Below are 22,801 nucleotides of genomic sequence, written 5' to 3' on the forward strand. Positions count from 1 at the left end.
CCAGAGTTTGGACCACAAGAAGTTCGGCAATTTCCGACATCTAGGGATCCTCCAATGTATTCTCTTGTCTCTAAAAGCCTTTACACTTGAACACTTTCAGTTGTTGACATGGGAGGCAGACCTGGTCAACCTGAGGATTTCTGGTAATTCCTGGGAGAAGCGCAACCAATCGGCCTCGTTACCACTTCTGTCTGTCCACATGTCGCTACCCCTTGATGATGTCAGCAGTCTCAGCTGGTCCTAGGCCCCAAAATCTTAACCTCCAGATCACCTGGGACTGTCCATGTAGCCCCCGCCCTTGATGACGTCAGCACTTCCAGCTGGAAAACGGGCCCTAATCCCATAACCACCTGACCACTTCAGCCTTTCCATGTGGCCCCTCCCTCTTAGTGATGTGAGCACTTCCAGCTTGTCCCCTGGGACCAGAACCATAACCACCTGAGCACTTAAGCATCTACACGTGGCCCCTCCCCCTTGAGGACGTCAGCACTTCCTGCCTGTCCCTGATCCCCAGCCCTTGAATTACCAGAGCAATTCAGGCTGTTCACCTGGGCCTGACCATATCCTTAGTCACCTCAGTCCTTCTGACTGTCCACCTGGCACATCCCTATTGCCGATATGAACAGTTTAAACGGGTTATCGAGTCTGAATCCTTGTGCATGTGATATTTTCCCATTTTCCCCTCGGCCCTGGTTCACCTCAACAATGAGCCACACTGGGAGGCGCGTAGCTCATAAGAACTATGGTGATTTCCAAATCTCTGGAAGTTGGCTTAAGGGCCTAACACCCACAGCCCCAGGTAACCTTCTGCTCACAGCCTGCCTCTTTCCCGGTGGGATGGTGGCCAGCAGTAAGCCCCCAGCACTCCTATAGACATCCTTGTGTTTCCATGAGGCCTGGATTATCCATGCTCACCAACATTGGGGCATCTCAACCTGCAGTAACCTGCGACTCTGACAGCCCTGCATATGGGGTTTGAAATCCGGAAAACAGCAGTGTTTAGGCCCTGAAAACCCTTTCTAAACTGAAAGAATAGACTAGCCCCCTCCACGGTCAATTAAATTTCGTAGCTTACTGAGGCCCCGCTTTTCCTTAATTCCTGGTGAACTTTTTTTTGTGAGGTGAGCTACCTTCTCGCTGCCTTCCAGAGTTTGGACCACAAGAAGTTCGGCAATTTCCGACATCTAGGGATCCTGCAATGTATTCTCTTGGCTCTAAAAGCCTTTACACTTGAACACTTTCAGTTGTTGACATGGGAGGCAGACCTGGTCAACCTGAGGATTTCTGGTAATTCCTGGGAGAAGCGCAACCAATCGGCCTCGTTACCACTTCTGTCTGTCCACATGTCGCTACCCCTTGATGATGTCAGCAGTCTCAGCTGGTCCTAGGCCCCAAAACCTTAACCTCCAGATCACCAGGGGCTGTCCACGTAGCCCCTGCCCTGATGACGTCAGCAATTCAAGGTGGTAACCTGACCCCAATGCCATAACCACCTAACCACTTCAGCCTCTCGATGTGGCCCTCCCTCTTAGTGACTTCAGCACTTCCGCATGCCCCCCAGGCCCAAAACCATAACCACCTGAACACTTAAACATCTACACGTGGCCCCTCCCCCGTGAGGATGTCAGCACTTCCTGCCTGTCCCTGATCCCCAGCCCTTTAATTACCAGACCTCTTCAGGCTGTTCACCTGGGCCTGACCATATACTTGGTCACCTCAGCCTTTCTGTCTGTCCACCTGGCACCTCGCTATTGCCGATATGAACACTTTAAACGGGTTACCGGGTCCGAATCCTTGTTCATGTGATTATTTCCCTGTTTTCCCTCGGCCCTGGTTCACCTCACCAATGAGCCACACTGGGAGGCGCGTAGCTCATAAGAACTATGGTGATTTCCATATCTCTGGAAGTTGGCTTAAGGGCCGAACATCCACAGCCCCAGGTAACCTTCTGCTCACAGCCTGCCTCTTTCCCGGTGGGATGGTGGCCAGCAGTAAGCCCCCAGCACTCCTATAGACATCCTTGTGTTTCCATGAGACCGGGATTATTCATGCTCACCAACATGGGGGCATCTCACCCTGCAGTGACCAGCGATTCTGACAGTTCTGCATATGGGGTTTGAAATCCGGAAAACAGTAGTGTTGATGCTCTGAAAACCCTTTCCAAACTGGGAGAATAGACCAGCTCCCTCCACGGTCACTTAAATTTCGTAGCGAACTGAGGGCTAGCTTTTTGCGTAATTCCTGGGTAACTTTCTTTCCGTGAGCAGAGCAACTTCTCGCTGCCTTCCAGAGTATGGAGCACAAGAATTTCGACAGTTTCCGACTTCTTGGGATCCTCCAATGTATTCTCCTGACTCTGAAAGCCTTTACACTTGACCACTTCCAGTTGTTGACATGGGAGGCAGACCTGCTCAATCTGAGGATTTCTGGTATTTGCTGGGACAAGCCCAACCAATCGGCCTCGTTACCACTTATGTTTGTCCACATGTTGCCACCCCTTGATGACGTCATCAGTCTCAGCTGGTCATAGGGACCAAAATCTTAACCACCAGAACACCTGGCACTGTCCACGTAGCCCCCGCCCTTAATGACGTCAGCACTTCCGGCCGGTAAACAGGCCCCAATCCCATAACCACCTGACCACTTCAGCCTTTCCATGTGGCCCCTTCCTGTTAGTGACGTCAGCACTTCCGGAGTGTCGCCCGGGCAAAAACCATAACCACAGGAGCACTTAAGCCTCTACACCTGGCCCCTATGCTGGAGGATGTCAGTACTTCTTGCCTGTCCCTGTTCACCAGCCCTTTAATTACCAGAGCACTTCAGGCTGTTCACCTTGGCCTGACCAATTCCTTGGTCACCTCAGCCCTTCTGACTGACCACCTGGCACCTCCCTATTGCCGATATTAACACTTTAAAAAGTGTTACCGGGTCCGCATCCTTGTTCATGTGACTAATTCCCGTTTTTCCCTCGGCCCTGGATCACCTCACCATTGAGCCACTCTGGGAGGCGCGTCGCTCATAAGAACTATGGTGATTTCCAAATCTCTGGAAGTTGGCTTAAGGGCCTAACACACACAGCCCCAGGTAACCTTCTGCTCACAGCCTACCTCTTTCCCGGTGGGATGGTGGCCAGCAGTAAGCCCCCAGCACTCCTATAGACATCCTTGTGTTTCCATGAGACTTGGATTATCCATGCTCACCAACATGGGGGCATCTCACCCTGCAGTAACCTGCGACTCAGACAGCCCTGCATATGGGGTTTGAAATCCGGAAAACAGCAGTGTTGAGGCCCTGAAAACCCTTTCTAAACTGAAAGAATAGACTAGCCCCCTCCACGGTCAATTAAATTTCGTAGCTAACTGAGGCCCCGCTTTTCCTTAATTCCTGGTGAACTTTTTTTTTGTGAGGTGAGCTACCTTCTCGCTGCCTTCCAGAGTTTGGACAACAAGAAGTTCGGCAATTTCTGACATCTAGGGATCCTCCAATGTATTCTCTTGGCTCTAAAAGCCTTTACACTTGAACACTTTCAGGTGTTGACATGGGAGGCAGACCTGGTCAACCTGAGGATTTCTGGTAATTCCTGGGAGAAGCGCAACCAATCGGCCTCGTTACCACTTCTGTCTGTCCACATGTCGCTACCCCTTGATGATGTCAGCAGTCTCAGCTGGTCCTAGGCCCCAAAATCTTAACCTCCAGATCACCTGGGACTGTCCATGTAGCCCCCGCCCTTGATGACGTCAGCACTTCCAGCTGGAAAACGGGCCCTAATCCCATAACCACCTGACCACTTCAGCCTTTCCATGTGGCCCCTCCCTCTTAGTGATGTGAGCACTTCCAGCTTGTCCCCTGGGACCAGAACCATAACCACCTGAGCACTTAAGCATCTACACGTGGCCCCTCCCCCGTGAGAACGTCAGCACTTCCTGCCTGTCCCTGATCCCCAGCCCTTTAATTACTAGACCTCTTCAGGCTGTTCACCTGGGCCTGACCATATCCTTGGTCACCTCAGCCCTTCTGTCTGTCCACCTGGCACCTCGCTATTGCCGATATGAACACTTTAAACGGGTTACTGGGTCCGAATCCTTGTTCAGGTGACTATTTCCCTTTTTTCCCTTGGCCCTGGTTCACCTCACCAATGAACCATACTGGGAGGCGCGTAGCTCATAAGAACTGTGGTGATTTCCAAATCTCTGGAAGTTGGCTTAAGGGCCTAACACCCACAGCCCCAGGTAACCTTCTGCTCACAGCCTGCCTCTTTCCCGGTGGGATGGTGGCCAGCAGTAAGCCCCCAGCACTCCTATAGACATCCTTGTGTTTCCATGAGGCCTGGATTATCCATGCTCACCAACATGGGGGCATCTCAACCTGCAGTAACCTGCGACTCTGACAGCCCTGCATATGGGGTTTGAAATCCGGAAAACAGCAGTGTTTAGGCCCTGAAAACCCTTTCTAAACTGAAAGAATAGACTAGCCCCCTCCACGGTCAATTAAATTTGTAGCTTACTGAGGCCCCGCTTTTCCTTAATTCCTGGTGAACTTTTTTTTGTGAGGTGAGCTACCTTCTCGCTGCCTTCCAGAGTTTGGACCACAAGAAGTTCGGCAATTTCTGACATCTAGGGATCCTCCAATGTATTCTCTTGGCTCTAAAAGCCTTTACACTTGAACACTTTCAGTTGTTGACATGGGAGGCAGACCTGGTCAACCTGAGGATTTCTGGTAATTCCTGGGAGAAGCGCAACCAATCGGCCTCGTTACCACTTATGTCTGTCCACATGTCGCTACCCCTTGATGATGTCAGCAGTCTCAGCTGGTCCTAGGCCCCAAAACCTTAACCTCCAGATCACCAGGGGCTGTCCACGTAGCCCCTGCCCTGATGACGTCAGCAATTCAAGTTGGTAACCTGACCCCAATGCCATAACCACCTGACCACTTCAGCCTCTCGATGTGGCCCTCCCTCTTAGTGACTTCAGCACTTCCCCATGCCCCCCAGGCCCAAAATGATAACCACCTGAACACTTAAACATCTACACGTGGCCCCTCCCCCGTGAGGATGTCAGCACTTCCTGCCTGTCCCTGATTCCCAGCCCTTTAATTACCAGACCTCTTCAGGCTGTTCACCTGGGCCTGACCATATCCTTGGTCACCTCAGCCTTTCTGTCTGTCCACCTGGCACCTCGCTATTGCCGATATGAACACTTTAAACGGGTTACCGGGTCCGAATCCTTGTTCATGTGATTATTTCCCTGTTTTCCCTCGGCCCTGGTTCACCTCACCAATGAGCCACACTGGGAGGCGCGTAGCTCATAAGAACTATGGTGATTTCCATATCTCTGGAAGTTGGCTTAAGGGCCGAACATCCACAGCCCGAGGTAACCTTCTGCTCACAGCCTGCCTCTTTCCCGGTGGGATGGTGGCCAGCAGTAAGCCCCCAGCACTCCTATAGACATCCTTGTGTTTCCATGAGGCCTGGATTATCCATGCTCACCAACATTGGGGCATCTCAACCTGCAGTAACCTGCGACTCTGACAGCCCTGCATATGGGGTTTGAAATCCGGAAAACAGCAGTGTTTAGGCCCTGAAAACCCTTTCTAAACTGAAAGAATAGACTAGCCCCCTCCACGGTCAATTAAATTTCGTAGCTTACTGAGGCCCCGCTTTTCCTTAATTCCTGGTGAACTTTTTTTTGTGAGGTGAGCTACCTTCTCGCTGCCTTCCAGAGTTTGGACCACAAGAAGTTCGGCAATTTCCGACATCTAGGGATCCTGCAATGTATTCTCTTGGCTCTAAAAGCCTTTACACTTGAACACTTTCAGTTGTTGACATGGGAGGCAGACCTGGTCAACCTGAGGATTTCTGGTAATTCCTGGGAGAAGCGCAACCAATCGGCCTCGTTACCACTTCTGTCTGTCCACATGTCGCTACCCCTTGATGATGTCAGCAGTCTCAGCTGGTCCTAGGCCCCAAAACCTTAACCTCCAGATCACCAGGGGCTGTCCACGTAGCCCCTGCCCTGATGACGTCAGCAATTCAAGGTGGTAACCTGACCCCAATGCCATAACCACCTAACCACTTCAGCCTCTCGATGTGGCCCTCCCTCTTAGTGACTTCAGCACTTCCGCATGCCCCCCAGGCCCAAAACCATAACCACCTGAACACTTAAACATCTACACGTGGCCCCTCCCCCGTGAGGATGTCAGCACTTCCTGCCTGTCCCTGATCCCCAGCCCTTTAATTACCAGACCTCTTCAGGCTGTTCACCTGGGCCTGACCATATACTTGGTCACCTCAGCCTTTCTGTCTGTCCACCTGGCACCTCGCTATTGCCGATATGAACACTTTAAACGGGTTACCGGGTCCGAATCCTTGTTCATGTGATTATTTCCCTGTTTTCCCTCGGCCCTGGTTCACCTCACCAATGAGCCACACTGGGAGGCGCGTAGCTCATAAGAACTATGGTGATTTCCATATCTCTGGAAGTTGGCTTAAGGGCCGAACATCCACAGCCCCAGGTAACCTTCTGCTCACAGCCTGCCTCTTTCCCGGTGGGATGGTGGCCAGCAGTAAGCCCCCAGCACTCCTATAGACATCCTTGTGTTTCCATGAGACCGGGATTATTCATGCTCACCAACATGGGGGCATCTCACCCTGCAGTGACCAGCGATTCTGACAGTTCTGCATATGGGGTTTGAAATCCGGAAAACAGTAGTGTTGATGCTCTGAAAACCCTTTCCAAACTGGGAGAATAGACCAGCTCCCTCCACGGTCACTTAAATTTCGTAGCGAACTGAGGGCTAGCTTTTTGCGTAATTCCTGGGTAACTTTCTTTCCGTGAGCAGAGCAACTTCTCGCTGCCTTCCAGAGTATGGAGCACAAGAATTTCGACAGTTTCCGACTTCTTGGGATCCTCCAATGTATTCTCCTGACTCTGAAAGCCTTTACACTTGACCACTTCCAGTTGTTGACATGGGAGGCAGACCTGCTCAATCTGAGGATTTCTGGTATTTGCTGGGACAAGCCCAACCAATCGGCCTCGTTACCACTTATGTTTGTCCACATGTTGCCACCCCTTGATGACGTCATCAGTCTCAGCTGGTCATAGGGACCAAAATCTTAACCACCAGAACACCTGGCACTGTCCACGTAGCCCCCGCCCTTAATGACGTCAGCACTTCCGGCCGGTAAACAGGCCCCAATCCCATAACCACCTGACCACTTCAGCCTTTCCATGTGGCCCCTTCCTGTTAGTGACGTCAGCACTTCCGGAGTGTCGCCCGGGCAAAAACCATAACCACAGGAGCACTTAAGCCTCTACACCTGGCCCCTATGCTGGAGGATGTCAGTACTTCTTGCCTGTCCCTGTTCACCAGCCCTTTAATTACCAGAGCACTTCAGGCTGTTCACCTTGGCCTGACCAATTCCTTGGTCACCTCAGCCCTTCTGACTGACCACCTGGCACCTCCCTATTGCCGATATTAACACTTTAAAAAGTGTTACCGGGTCCGCATCCTTGTTCATGTGACTAATTCCCGTTTTTCCCTCGGCCCTGGATCACCTCACCATTGAGCCACTCTGGGAGGCGCGTCGCTCATAAGAACTATGGTGATTTCCAAATCTCTGGAAGTTGGCTTAAGGGCCTAACACACACAGCCCCAGGTAACCTTCTGCTCACAGCCTACCTCTTTCCCGGTGGGATGGTGGCCAGCAGTAAGCCCCCAGCACTCCTATAGACATCCTTGTGTTTCCATGAGACTTGGATTATCCATGCTCACCAACATGGGGGCATCTCACCCTGCAGTAACCTGCGACTCAGACAGCCCTGCATATGGGGTTTGAAATCCGGAAAACAGCAGTGTTGAGGCCCTGAAAACCCTTTCTAAACTGAAAGAATAGACTAGCCCCCTCCACGGTCAATTAAATTTCGTAGCTAACTGAGGCCCCGCTTTTCCTTAATTCCTGGTGAACTTTTTTTTTGTGAGGTGAGCTACCTTCTCGCTGCCTTCCAGAGTTTGGACAACAAGAAGTTCGGCAATTTCTGACATCTAGGGATCCTCCAATGTATTCTCTTGGCTCTAAAAGCCTTTACACTTGAACACTTTCAGGTGTTGACATGGGAGGCAGACCTGGTCAACCTGAGGATTTCTGGTAATTCCTGGGAGAAGCGCAACCAATCGGCCTCGTTACCACTTCTGTCTGTCCACATGTCGCTACCCCTTGATGATGTCAGCAGTCTCAGCTGGTCCTAGGCCCCAAAATCTTAACCTCCAGATCACCTGGGACTGTCCATGTAGCCCCCGCCCTTGATGACGTCAGCACTTCCAGCTGGAAAACGGGCCCTAATCCCATAACCACCTGACCACTTCAGCCTTTCCATGTGGCCCCTCCCTCTTAGTGATGTGAGCACTTCCAGCTTGTCCCCTGGGACCAGAACCATAACCACCTGAGCACTTAAGCATCTACACGTGGCCCCTCCCCCGTGAGAACGTCAGCACTTCCTGCCTGTCCCTGATCCCCAGCCCTTTAATTACTAGACCTCTTCAGGCTGTTCACCTGGGCCTGACCATATCCTTGGTCACCTCAGCCCTTCTGTCTGTCCACCTGGCACCTCGCTATTGCCGATATGAACACTTTAAACGGGTTACTGGGTCCGAATCCTTGTTCAGGTGACTATTTCCCTTTTTTCCCTTGGCCCTGGTTCACCTCACCAATGAACCATACTGGGAGGCGCGTAGCTCATAAGAACTGTGGTGATTTCCAAATCTCTGGAAGTTGGCTTAAGGGCCTAACACCCACAGCCCCAGGTAACCTTCTGCTCACAGCCTGCCTCTTTCCCGGTGGGATGGTGGCCAGCAGTAAGCCCCCAGCACTCCTATAGACATCCTTGTGTTTCCATGAGGCCTGGATTATCCATGCTCACCAACATGGGGGCATCTCAACCTGCAGTAACCTGCGACTCTGACAGCCCTGCATATGGGGTTTGAAATCCGGAAAACAGCAGTGTTTAGGCCCTGAAAACCCTTTCTAAACTGAAAGAATAGACTAGCCCCCTCCACGGTCAATTAAATTTGTAGCTTACTGAGGCCCCGCTTTTCCTTAATTCCTGGTGAACTTTTTTTTGTGAGGTGAGCTACCTTCTCGCTGCCTTCCAGAGTTTGGACCACAAGAAGTTCGGCAATTTCTGACATCTAGGGATCCTCCAATGTATTCTCTTGGCTCTAAAAGCCTTTACACTTGAACACTTTCAGTTGTTGACATGGGAGGCAGACCTGGTCAACCTGAGGATTTCTGGTAATTCCTGGGAGAAGCGCAACCAATCGGCCTCGTTACCACTTATGTCTGTCCACATGTCGCTACCCCTTGATGATGTCAGCAGTCTCAGCTGGTCCTAGGCCCCAAAACCTTAACCTCCAGATCACCAGGGGCTGTCCACGTAGCCCCTGCCCTGATGACGTCAGCAATTCAAGTTGGTAACCTGACCCCAATGCCATAACCACCTGACCACTTCAGCCTCTCGATGTGGCCCTCCCTCTTAGTGACTTCAGCACTTCCCCATGCCCCCCAGGCCCAAAATGATAACCACCTGAACACTTAAACATCTACACGTGGCCCCTCCCCCGTGAGGATGTCAGCACTTCCTGCCTGTCCCTGATTCCCAGCCCTTTAATTACCAGACCTCTTCAGGCTGTTCACCTGGGCCTGACCATATCCTTGGTCACCTCAGCCTTTCTGTCTGTCCACCTGGCACCTCGCTATTGCCGATATGAACACTTTAAACGGGTTACCGGGTCCGAATCCTTGTTCATGTGATTATTTCCCTGTTTTCCCTCGGCCCTGGTTCACCTCACCAATGAGCCACACTGGGAGGCGCGTAGCTCATAAGAACTATGGTGATTTCCATATCTCTGGAAGTTGGCTTAAGGGCCGAACATCCACAGCCCGAGGTAACCTTCTGCTCACAGCCTGCCTCTTTCCCGGTGGGATGGTGGCCAGCAGTAAGCCCCCAGCACTCCTATAGTCATCCTTGTGTTTCTATGAGAGGTGGATTATCCATGCTCACCAACATGGGGGCATCTCACCCTGCAGTAACCTGCGACTCTGAAAGCCCTGCATATGGGGTTTTAAATCCGGAAAACAGCAGTGTTGAGGCCCTGAAAACCATTTCTAAACTGAAAGAATAGACTAGCCCCCTCCACGGTCAATTAAATTTCATAGCTAACTGAGGCCCCGCTTTTCCTTAATTCCTGGTGAACTTTTTTTTTGTGAGGTGAGCTACCTTCTCGCTGCCTTCCAGAGTTTGGACCACAAGAAGTTCGGCAATTTCCGACATCTAGGGATCCTCCAATGTATTCTCTTGTCTCTAAAAGCCTTTACACTTGAACACTTTCAGTTGTTGACATGGGAGGCAGACCTGGTCAACCTGAGGATTTCTGGTAATTCCTGGGAGAAGCGCAACCAATCGGCCTCGTTACCACTTCTGTCTGTCCACATGTCGCTACCCCTTGATGATGTCAGCAGTCTCAGCTGGTCCTAGGCCCCAAAATCTTAACCTCCAGATCACCTGGGACTGTCCATGTAGCCCCCGCCCTTGATGACGTCAGCACTTCCAGCTGGAAAACGGGCCCTAATCCCATAACCACCTGACCACTTCAGCCTTTCCATGTGGCCCCTCCCTCTTAGTGATGTGAGCACTTCCAGCTTGTCCCCTGGGACCAGAACCATAACCACCTGAGCACTTAAGCATCTACACGTGGCCCCTCCCCCTTGAGGACGTCAGCACTTCCTGCCTGTCCCTGATCCCCAGCCCTTGAATTACCAGAGCAATTCAGGCTGTTCACCTGGGCCTGACCATATCCTTAGTCACCTCAGTCCTTCTGACTGTCCACCTGGCACATCCCTATTGCCGATATGAACAGTTTAAACGGGTTATCGAGTCTGAATCCTTGTGCATGTGATATTTTCCCATTTTCCCCTCGGCCCTGGTTCACCTCAACAATGAGCCACACTGGGAGGCGCGTAGCTCATAAGAACTATGGTGATTTCCAAATCTCTGGAAGTTGGCTTAAGGGCCTAACACCCACAGCCCCAGGTAACCTTCTGCTCACAGCCTGCCTCTTTCCCGGTGGGATGGTGGCCAGCAGTAAGCCCCCAGCACTCCTATAGACATCCTTGTGTTTCCATGAGGCCTGGATTATCCATGCTCACCAACATGGGGGCATCTCACCCTGCAGTAACCTGCGACTCTGACAGCCCTGCATATGGGGTTTGAAATCCGGAAAACAGCAGTGTTTAGGCCCTGAAAACCCTTTCTAAACTGAAAGAATAGACTAGCCCCCTCCACGGTCAATTAAATTTCGTAGCTTACTGAGGCCCCGCTTTTCCTTAATTCCTGGTGTACTTTTTTTTGTGAGGTGAGCTACCTTCTCGCTGCCTTCCAGAGTTTGGACCACAAGAAGTTCGGCAATTTCCGACATCTAGGGATCCTGCAATGTATTCTCTTGGCTCTAAAAGCCTTTACACTTGAACACTTTCAGTTGTTGACATGGGAGGCAAACCTGGTCAACCTGAGGATTTCTGGTAATTCCTGGGAGAAGCGCAACCAATCGGCCTCGTTACCACTTCTGTCTGTCCACATGTCGCTACCCCTTGATGATGTCAGCAGTCTCAGCTGGTCCTAGGCCCCAAAACCTTAACCTCCAGATCACCAGGGGCTGTCCACGTAGCCCCTGCCCTGATGACGTCAGCAATTCAAGGTGGTAACCTGACCCCAATGCCATAACCACCTAACCACTTCAGCCTCTCGATGTGGCCCTCCCTCTTAGTGACTTCAGCACTTCCGCATGCCCCCCAGGCCCAAAACCATAACCACCTGAACACTTAAACATCTACACGTGGCCCCTCCCCCGTGAGGATGTCAGCACTTCCTGCCTGTCCCTGATCCCCAGCCCTTTAATTACCAGACCTCTTCAGGCTGTTCACCTGGGCCTGACCATATACTTGGTCACCTCAGCCTTTCTGTCTGTCCACCTGGCACCTCGCTATTGCCGATATGAACACTTTAAACGGGTTACCGGGTCCGAATCCTTGTTCATGTGATTATTTCCCTGTTTTCCCTCGGCCCTGGTTCACCTCACCAATGAGCCACACTGGGAGGCGCGTAGCTCATAAGAACTATGGTGATTTCCATATCTCTGGAAGTTGGCTTAAGGGCCGAACATCCACAGCCCCAGGTACCCTTCTGCTCACAGCCTGCCTCTTTCCCGGTGGGATGGTGGCCAGCAGTAAGCCCCCAGCACTCCTATAGACATCCTTGTGTTTCCATGAGACCGGGATTATTCATGCTCACCAACATGGGGGCATCTCACCCTGCAGTGACCAGCGATTCTGACAGTTCTGCATATGGGGTTTGAAATCCGGAAAACAGTAGTGTTGATGCTCTGAAAACCCTTTCCAAACTGGGAGAATAGACCAGCTCCCTCCACGGTCACTTAAATTTCGTAGCGAACTGAGGGCTAGCTTTTTGCGTAATTCCTGGGTAACTTTCTTTCCGTGAGCAGAGCAACTTCTCGCTGCCTTCCAGAGTATGGAGCACAAGAATTTCGACAGTTTCCGACTTCTTGGGATCCTCCAATGTATTCTCCTGACTCTGAAAGCCTTTACACTTGACCACTTCCAGTTGTTCACATGGGAGGCAGACCTGCTCAATCTGAGGATTTCTGGTATTTGCTGGGACAAGCCCAACCAATCGGCCTCGTTACCACTTATGTTTGTCCACATGTTGCCACCCCTTGATGACGTCATCAGTCTCAGCTGGTCATAGGGACCAAAATCTTAACCACCAGAACACCTGGCACTGTCCACGTAGCCCCCGCCCTTAATGACGTCAGCACTTCCGGCCGGTAAACAGGCCCCAATCCCATAACCACCTGACCACTTCAGCCTTTCCATGTGGCCCCTTCCTGTTAGTGACGTCAGCACTTCCGGAGTGTCGCCCGGGCAAAAACCATAACCACAGGAGCACTTAAGCCTCTACACGTGGCCCCTATGCTGGAGGATGTCAGTACTTCTTGCCTGTCCCTGTTCACCAGCCCTTTAATTACCAGAGCACTTCAGGCTGTTCACCTTGGCCTGACCAATTCCTTGGTCACCTCAGCCCTTCTGACTGACCACCTGGCACCTCCCTATTGCCGATATGAACACTTTAAAAAGTGTTACCGGGTCCGCATCCTTGTTCATGTGACTAATTCCCGTTTTTCCCTCGGCCCTGGATCACCTCACCATTGAGCCACTCTGGGAGGCGCGTCGCTCATAAGAACTATGGTGATTTCCAAATCTCTGGAAGTTGGCTTAAGGGCCTAACACACACAGCCCCATGTAACCTTCTGCTCACAGCCTACCTCTTTCCCGGTGGGATGGTGGCCAGCAGTAAGCCCCCAGCACTCCTATAGACATCCTTGTGTTTCCATGAGACTTGGATTATCCATGCTCACCAACATGGGGGCATCTCACCCTGCAGTAACCTGCGACTCAGACAGCCCTGCATATGGGGTTTGAAATCCGGAAAACAGCAGTGTTTAGGCCCTGAAACCACTTTCTAAACTGAAAGAATAGACTAGCCCCCTCCACGGTCAATTAAATTTCGTAGCTAACTGAGGCCCCGCTTTTCCTTAATTCCTGGTGAACTTTTTTTTTGTGAGGTGAGCTACATTCTCGCTGCCTTCCAGAGTTTGGACCACAAGAAGTTCGGCAATTTCCGACATCTAGGGATCCTCCAATGTATTCTCTTGGCTCTAAAAGCCTTTACACTTGAACACTTTCAGTTGTTGACATGGGAGGCAGACCTGGTCAACCTGAGGATTTCTGGTAATTCCTGGGAGAAGCGCAACCAATCGGCCTCGTTACCACTTCTGTCTGTCCACATGTCGCTACCCCTTGATGATGTCAGCAGTCTCAGCTGGTCCTAGGCCCCAAAATCTTAACCTCCAGATCACTTGGGACTGTCCATGTAGCCCCCGCCCTTGATGACGTCAGCACTTCCAGCTGGAAAACGGGCCCTAATCCCATAACCACCTGACCACTTCAGCCTTTCCATGTGGCCCCTCCCTCTTAGTGATGTGAGCACTTCCAGCTTGTCCCCTGGGACCAGAACCATAACCACCTGAGCACTTAAGCATCTACACGTGGCCCCTCCCCCGTGAGAACGTCAGCACTTCCTGCCTGTCCCTGATCCCCAGCCCTTTAATTACTAGACCTCTTCAGGCTGTTCACCTGGGCCTGACCATATCCTTGGTCACCTCAGCCCTTCTGTCTGTCCACCTGGCACCTCGCTATTGCCGATATGAACACTTTAAACGGGTTACTGGGTCCGAATCCTTGTTCAGGTGACTATTTCCCTTTTTTCCCTTGGCCCTGGTTCACCTCACCAATGAACCATACTGGGAGGCGCGTAGCTCATAAGAACTGTGGTGATTTCCAAATCTCTGGAAGTTGGCTTAAGGGCCTAACACCCACAGCCCCAGGTAACCTTCTGCTCACAGCCTGCCTCTTTCCCGGTGGGATGGTGGCCAGCAGTAAGCCCCCAGGACTCCTATAGACATCCTTGTGTTTCCATGAGACCTGGATTATCCATGCTCACCAACATGGGGGCATCTCACCCTGCAGTAACCTGCGACTCTGACAGCCCTGCATATGGGGTTTGAAATCCGGAAAACAGCAGTGTTTAGGCCCTGAAAACCCTTTCTAAACTGAAAGAATAGACTAGCCCCCTCCATGGTCAATTAAATTTCATAGCTAACTGAGGCCCCGCTTTTCCTTAATTCCTGGTGACCTTTTTTTTGTGAGGTGAGCTACCTTCTCGCTGCCTTCCAGAGTTTGGACCACAAGAAGTTCGGCAATTTCCGACATCTAGGGACCTCCAATGTATTCTCTTGGCTCTAAAAGCCTGTACACTTGAACACTTTCAGTTGTTGACATGGGAGGCAGACCTGGTCAACCTGAGGATTTCTGGTAATTCCTGGGAGAAGCGCAACCAATCGGCCTCGTTACCACTTCTGTCTGTCCACATGTCGCTACCCCTTGATGATGTCAGCAGTCTCAGCTGGTCCTAGTCCCCAAAATCTTAACCTCCAGATCACCTGGGACTGTCCATGTAGCCCCCGCCCTTGATGACGTCAGCACTTCCAGATGGAAACCGGGCCACAATCCCATAACCACCTGACTACTTCAGCCTCTCGATGTGGCCCCTCCCTCTTAGTGATGTGAGCACTTCCAGCTTGTCCCCCGGGACCAGAACCATAACCACCTGAGCACTTAAGCATCTACAGGTGGCCCCTCCCCCTTGAGGACGTCAGCACTTCCTTCCTGTCCCTGATCCCCAGCCCTTTAATTACCAGAGCAATTCAGGCTGTTCACCTGGGCCTGACCATATCCTTAGTCACCTCAGTCCTTCTGACTGTCCACCTGGCACATCCCTATTGCCGATATGAACAGTTTAAACGGGTTATCGAGTCCGAATCCTTGTTCATGTGACTATTTCCCGTTTTTCCCTCGGCCCTGGTTCACCTCAACAATGAGCCACACTGGGAGGAGCGTAGCTCATAAGAACTATGGTGATTTCCAAATCTCTGGAAGTTGGCTTAAGGGCCTAACACCCACAGCCCCAGGTAACCTTCTGCTCACAGCCTGCCTCTTTCCCGGTGGGATGGTGGCCAGCAGTAAGCCCCCAGCACTCCTATAGACATCCTTGTGTTTCCATGAGGCCTGGATTATCGATGCTCACCAACATGGGGGCAGCTCACCATGCAGTAACCTGCGACACTGACAGCCCTGCATATGGGGTTTGAAATCCAGAAAACAGCAGTGTTGAGGCCCTGAAAACTCTTTCCAAACTGGGAGAATAGACCAGCTCCCTCCAGGGTCACTTAAATTTCGTAGCGAACTGAGGGCCAGCTTTTTGCTTAATTCCTGGGGAACTGTCTTTCCGTGAGGAGAGCTACCTTCTCGCTGCCTTCCAGAGTTTGGACCACAAGAAGTTCGGCAATTTCCGACATCTAGGGATCCTCCAATGTATTCTCTTGGCTCTAAAAGCCTTTACACTTGAACACTTTCAGTTGTTGACATGGGAGGCAGACCTGGTCAACCTGAGGATTTCTGGTAATTCCTGGGAGAAGCGCAACCAATCGGCCTCGTTACCACTTCTGTCTGTCCACATTTCGCTACCCCTTGATGATGTCAGCAGTCTCAGCTGGTCCTAGGCCCCAAAACCTTAACCTCCAGATCACCTGGGACTGTCCATGTAGCCCCTGCCCTTGATGACGTCAGCACTTCCAGCTGGAAACCGGGCCACAATCCCATAACCACCTGACTACTTCAGCCTCTCGATGTGGCCCCTCCCTCTTAGTGACGTGAGCACTTCCAGCTTGTCCCCTGGGACCAGAACCATAACCACCTGAGCACTTAAGCATCTACAGGTGGCCCCTCCCCCTTGCATATGGGGTTTGAAATCCAGAAAACAGCAGTGTTGAGGTCCTGAAAACCCTTTCCAAACTGGGAGAATAGACCAGCTCCCTCCACGGTCACTTAAATTTAGTAGCGAACTGAGGGCTAGCTTTTTGCGTAATTCCTGGGTAACGTTCTTTCAGTGAGCAGAGCAATGTCTCGCTGCCTTCCAGAGTATGGACCACAATAATTTCGCCAGTTTCCGACTTCTTGGGATCCTCCAATGTATTCTCCTGGCTCTGAAAGCAATTCAAGTTGGTAACCTGACCCCAATGCCATAACCACCTAACCACTTCAGCCTCTCAATGTGGCCCTCCCTCTTAGTGACTTCAGCACTTCCGCATGTCCCCCAGGCCCAAAACGATAACCACCTGAACACTTAAACATCTACACGTGGCCCCTCCCCCGTGTGGACGTCAGCACTTCCTGCCTGTCCCTGATCCCCAGCCCTTTAATTACCAGACCTCTTCAGGCTGTTCACCTGGGCCTGACCATATCCTTGGTCACCTCAGCCTTTCTGTCTGTCCACCTGGCACCTCGCTATTGCCGATATGAACACTTTAAACGGGTTACCGGGTCCGAATCCTTGTTCATGTGATTATTTCCCTGTTTTCCCTCGGCCCTGGTTCACCTCACCAATGAGCCACACTGGGAGGCGCGTAGCTCATAAGAACTATGGTGATTTCCAAATCTCTGGAAGTTGGCTTAAGGGCCTAACATCCACAGCCCCAGGTAACCTTCTGCTCACAGCCTGCCTCTTTCCCGGTGGGATGGTGGCCAGCAGTAAGCCCCCAGCACTCCTATAGACATCCTTGTGTTTCCATGAGACCGGGATTATTCATGCTCACCAACATGGGGGCATCTCACCCTGCAGTGACCAGCGATTCTGACAGTTCTGCATATGGGGTTTGAAATCCGGAAAACAGTAGTGTTGATGCTCTGAAAACCCTTTCCAAACTGGGAGAATAGTCCAGCTCCCTCCACGGTCACTTAAATTTCGTAGCGAACTGAGGGCTAGCTTTTTGCGAAATTCCTGGGTAACTTTCTTTCCGTGAGCAGAGCAACTTCTCGCTGCCTTCCAGAGTATGGAGCACAAGAATTTCGACAGTTTCCGACTTCTTGGGATCCTCCAATGTATTCTCCTGGCTCTGAAAGCCTTTACACTTGACCACTTCCAGTTGTTGACATGGGAGGCAGACCTGCTCAATCTGAGGATTTCTGGTATTTGCTGGGAGAAGCGCAACCAATCGGCCTCGTTACCACTTATGTTTGTCCACATGTTGTCACCCCTTGATGACGTCATCAGTCTCAGCTGGTCATAGGGACCAAAATCTTAACCACCAGAACACCTGGGACTGTCCACGTAGCCCCCGCCCTTAATGACGTCAGCACTTCCGGCCGGTAAACTGGCCCCAATCCCATAACCACCTGACCACTTCAGCCTTTCCATGTGGCCCCTTCCTGTTAGTGACGTCAGCACTTCCGCAGTGTCCCCCAGGCAAAAACCATAACCACAGTAGCACTTAAGCCTCTACACGTGGCCCCTATGCTGGAGGATGTCAGTACTTCTTGCCTGTCCCTGATCACCAGCCCTTTAATTACCAGAGCACTTCAGGCTGTTCACCTGGGCTTGACCAATTCCTTGGTCACCTCAGCCCTTCTGACTGTCCACCTGGCACCTCCCTATTGCCGATATGAACACTTTAAAAAGGGTTACCGGGTCAGCATCCTTGTTCATGTGACTAATTCCCGTTTTTCCCTCGGCCCTGGATCACCTCACCATTGAGCCACTCTGGGAGGCGCGTCGCTCATAAGAACTATGGTGATTTCCAAATCTCTGGAAGTTGGCTTAAGGGCCTAACACACACAGCCCCATGTAACCTTCTGCTCACAGCCTACCTCTTTCCCGGTGGGATGGTGGCCAGCAGTAAGCCCCCAGCACTCCTATAGACATCCTTGTGTTTCCATGAGACCTGGATTATCCATGCTCACCAACATGGGGGCATCTCACCCTGCAGTAACCTGAGACTCTGACAGCCCTGCATATGGGGTTTGAAATCCGGAAAACAGCAGTGTTGAGGCCCTGAAAACCCTTTCTAAACTGAAAGAATAGACTAGCCCCCTCCACGGTCAATTAAATTTCGTACCTAACTGAGGCCCCGCTTTTCCTTAATTCCTGGTGAACTTTTTTTTGTGAGGTGAGCTACCTTCTCGCTGCCTTCCAGAGTTTGGACCACAAGAAGTTCGGCAATTTCCGACATCTAGGGATCCTCCAATGTATTCTCTTGGCTCTAAAAGCCTTTACACTTGAACACTTTCAGTTGTTGACATGGGAGGCAGACCTGGTCAACCTGAGGATTTCTGGTAATTCCTGGGAGAAGCGCAACCAATCGGCCTCGTTACCACTTCTGTCTGTCCACATGTCGCTACCCCTTGATGATGTCAGCAGTCTCAGCTGGTCCTAGGCCCCAAAATCTTAACCTCCAGATCACCTGGGACTGTCCATGTAGCCCCCGCCCTTGATGACGTCAGCACTTCCAGCTGGAAACCGGGCCACAATCCCATAACCACCTGACTACTTCAGCCTCTCGATGTGGCCCCTCCCTCTTAGTGACGTGAGCACTTCCAGCTTGTCCCCTGGGACCAGAACCATAACCAGCTGAGCACTTAAGCATCTACAGGTGGCCCCTCCCCCTTGAGGACATCAGCACTTCCTGCCTGTCCCTGATCCCCAGCCCTTTAATTACCTGAGCAATTCAGGCTGTTCACCTGGGCCTGACCATATCCTTAGTCACCTCAGTCCTTCTGACTGTCCACCTGGCACATCCCTATTGCCGATATGAACAGTTTAAATGGGTTCCCGGGTCCGAATCCTTGTTCATGTGACTATTTCCCTTTTTTCCCTCGGCCCTGGTTCACATCACCAATGAGCCATACTGGGAGGCGCGTAGCTCATAAGAACTATGGTGATTTCCAAATCTCTGGAAGTTGGCTTAAGGGCCTAACACACACAGCCCCAGGTAACCTTCTGCTCACAGCCTGCCTCTTTCCCGGTGGGATGGTGGCCAGCAGTAAGCCCCCAGCACTCCTATAGACATCCTTGTGTTTCCATGAGACCGGGATTATTCATGCTCACCAACATGGGGGCATCTCACCCTGCAGTGACCAGCGATTCTGACAGTTCTGCATATGGGGTTTGAAATCCGGAAAACAGTAGTGTTGATGCTCTGAAAACCCTTTCCAAACTGGGAGAATAGACCAGCTCCCTCCACGGTCACTTAAATTTCGTAGCGAACTGAGGGCTAGCTTTTTGCGTAATTCCTGGGTAACTTTCTTTCAGTGAGCAGAGCAACTTCTCGCTGCCTTCCAGAGTATGGACCACAAGAATTTCGGCAGTCCGACTTCTTGGGATCCTCCAATGTATTGTCCTGGCTCTGAAAGCCTTTACACTTGACCACTTCCAGTTGTTGACATGGGAGGCAGACCTGCTCAATCTGAGGATTTCTGGTATTTGCTGGGACAAGCCCAACCAATCGGCCTTGTTACCACTTATGTTTGTCCACATGTTGCCACCCCTTGATGACGTCATCAGTCTCAGCTGGTCATAGGGACCAAAATCTTAACCACCAGAACACCTGGGACTGTCCACGTAGCCCCCGCCCTTAATGACGTCAGCACTTCCGGCCGGTAAACGGGCCCCAATCCCATAACCACCTGACCACTTCAGCCTTTCCATGTGGCCCCTTCCTGTTAGTGACGTCAGCACTTCCGGAGTGTCCCCCGGGCAAAAACCATAACCACAGGAGCACTTAACCTCTACACCTGGCCCCTATGCTGGAGGATGTCAGTACTTCTTGACTGTCCCTGATCACCAGCCCTTTAATTACCAGAGCACTTCAGGCTGTTCACCTGGGCCTGACCAATTCCTTGGTCACCTCAGCCCTTCTGACTGTCCACCTGGCACCTCCCTATTGCCGATACGAACACTTTAAAAAGGGTTACCGGGTCCGCATCCTTGTTCATGTGACTAATTCCCGATTTTCCCTCGGCCCTGGATCACCTCACCATTGAGCCACTCTGGGAGGCGCTTCGCTCATAAGAACTATGGTGATTTCCAAATCTCTGGAAGTTGGCTTAAGGGCCTAACACACACAGCCCCAGGTAACCTTCTGCTCACAGCCTGCCTCTTTCCCGGTGGGATGGTGGCCAGCAGTAAGCCCCCAGCACTCCTATAGACATCCTTGTGTTTCCATGAGACCGGGATTATTCATGCTCACCAACATGGGGGCATCTCACCATGCAGTGACCAGCGATTCTGACAGTTCTGCATATGGGGTTTGAAATCCGGAAAACAGTAGTGTTGATGCTCTGAAAACCCTTTCCAAACTGGGAGAATAGACCAGCTCCCTCCACCGTCACTTAAATTTCGTAGCGAACTGAGGGCTAGCTTTTTGCGTAATTCCTGGGTAACTTTCTTTCAGTGAGCAGAGCAACGTCACACTGCCTTCAAGAGTATGGAGCACAAGAATTTCGGCAGTTTCCGACTTCTTGGGATCCTTCAATGTATTCTCCTGGCTCTGAAAGCCTTTACACTTGACTACTTCCAGTTGTTGACATGGGAGACAGACCTGCTCAATCTGAGGATTTCTGGTATTTGCTGGGACAAGCCCAACCAATCGGCCTCGTTACCACTTATGTTTGTCCACGTGTTGCCACCCCTTGATGACGTCATCAGTCTCAGCTGGTCATAGGGACCAAAATCTTAACCACCAGAACACCTGGGACTGTCCACGTAGCCCCCGCCCTTAATGACGTCAGCACTTCCGGCCGGTAAACGGGCCCCAATCCCATAACCACCTGACCACTTCAGCCTTTCCATGTGGCCCCTTCCTGTTAGTGACGTCAGCACTTCCGGAGTGTCCCCCGGGCAAAAACCATAACCACAGGAGCACTTAAGCCTCTACACGTGGCCCCTATGCTGGAGGATGTCAGTACTTCTTGCCTGTCCCTGATCAACAACCCTTTAATTACCAGAGCACTTCAGGCTGTTCACCTTGGCCTGACCAATTCCTTGGTCACCTCAGCCCTTCTGACTGTCCACCTGGCACCGCCCTATGGCCTATATGAACACTTTAAAAAGGGTTACCGGGTCCTCATCCTTGTTCATGTGACTAATTCCCGTTTTTCCCTCGGCCCTGGATCACCTCACCATTGAGCCACTCTGGGAGGCACATCGCTCATAAGAACTATGGTGATTTCCAAATCTCTGGAAGTTGGCTTAAGGGCTTAACACACACAGCCCCAGGTAACCTTCTGCTCACAGCCTACCTCTTTCCCGGTGGGATGGTGGCCAGCAGTAAGCCCCCAGCACTCCTATAGACATCCTTGTTTTTCCATGAGTCCTGGATTATCCATGCTCACCTACATGGGGGCATCTCACCCTGCAGCAACCTGCGACTCTGACAGCCCTGCATATGGGGTTTGAAATCCGGAAAACAGCAGTGTTGAGGCCCTGAAAACCCATTCTAAACTGAAAGAATAGACTAGCCTCCTCCACGGTCAATTAAATTTCGTAGCTAACTGAGGCCCCGCTTTTCCTTAATTCCTGGTGAACCTTTTTTTGTGAGGTGAGCTACCTTCTCGCTGCCTTCCAGAGTTTGGACCACAAGAAGTTCGGCAATTTCCGACATCTAGGGATCCTCCAATGTATTCTCTTGGCTCTAAAAGCCTTTACACTTGAACACTTTCAGGTGTTGACATGGGAGGCAGACCTGGTCAACCTGAGGATTTCTGGTAATTCCTGGGAGAAGCGCAACCAATCGGCCTCGTTACCACTTCTGTCTGTCCACATGTCGCTACCCCTTGATGATGTCAGCAGTCTCAGCTGGTCCTAGGCCCCAAAACCTTAACCTCCAGATCACCAGGGGCTGTCCACGTAGCCCCTGCCCTGATGACGTCAGCAATTCAAGTTGGTAACCTGACCCCAATGCCATAACCACCTAACCACTTCAGCCTCTCAATGTGGCCCTCCCTCTTAGTGACTTCAGCACTTCCCCATGTCCCCCAGGCCCAAAACGATAACCACCTGAACACTTAAACATCTACACGTGGCCCCTCCCCCGTGAGGACATCAGCACTTCCTGCCTGTCCCTGATCCCCAGCCCTTTAATTACGAGACCTCTTCAGGCTGTTCACCTGGGCCTGACCATATCCTTGGTCACCTCAGCCCTTCTGTCTGTCCACCTGGCACCTCGCTATTGCCGATATGAACACTTTAAACGGGTTACCGGGTCCGAATCCTTGTTCATG

General features: G+C 51.5%; 1 pseudogene across 1 annotated transcript in view; it reads right to left on the bottom strand.

Annotated features, from left to right (window-relative positions):
* The window catches only part of LOC308256632 (protein SPT2 homolog), a 215,628-nt pseudogene that overhangs the window by 77,674 nt on the left and 115,153 nt on the right, over nt 1–22,801 (bottom strand). The window lies entirely within an intron of this gene.

This window comes from Plecotus auritus (genome assembly GCF_963455305.1).
Source record: "Plecotus auritus genome assembly, chromosome: 8".
Taxonomy (NCBI): Eukaryota; Metazoa; Chordata; class Mammalia; order Chiroptera; family Vespertilionidae; genus Plecotus; species Plecotus auritus.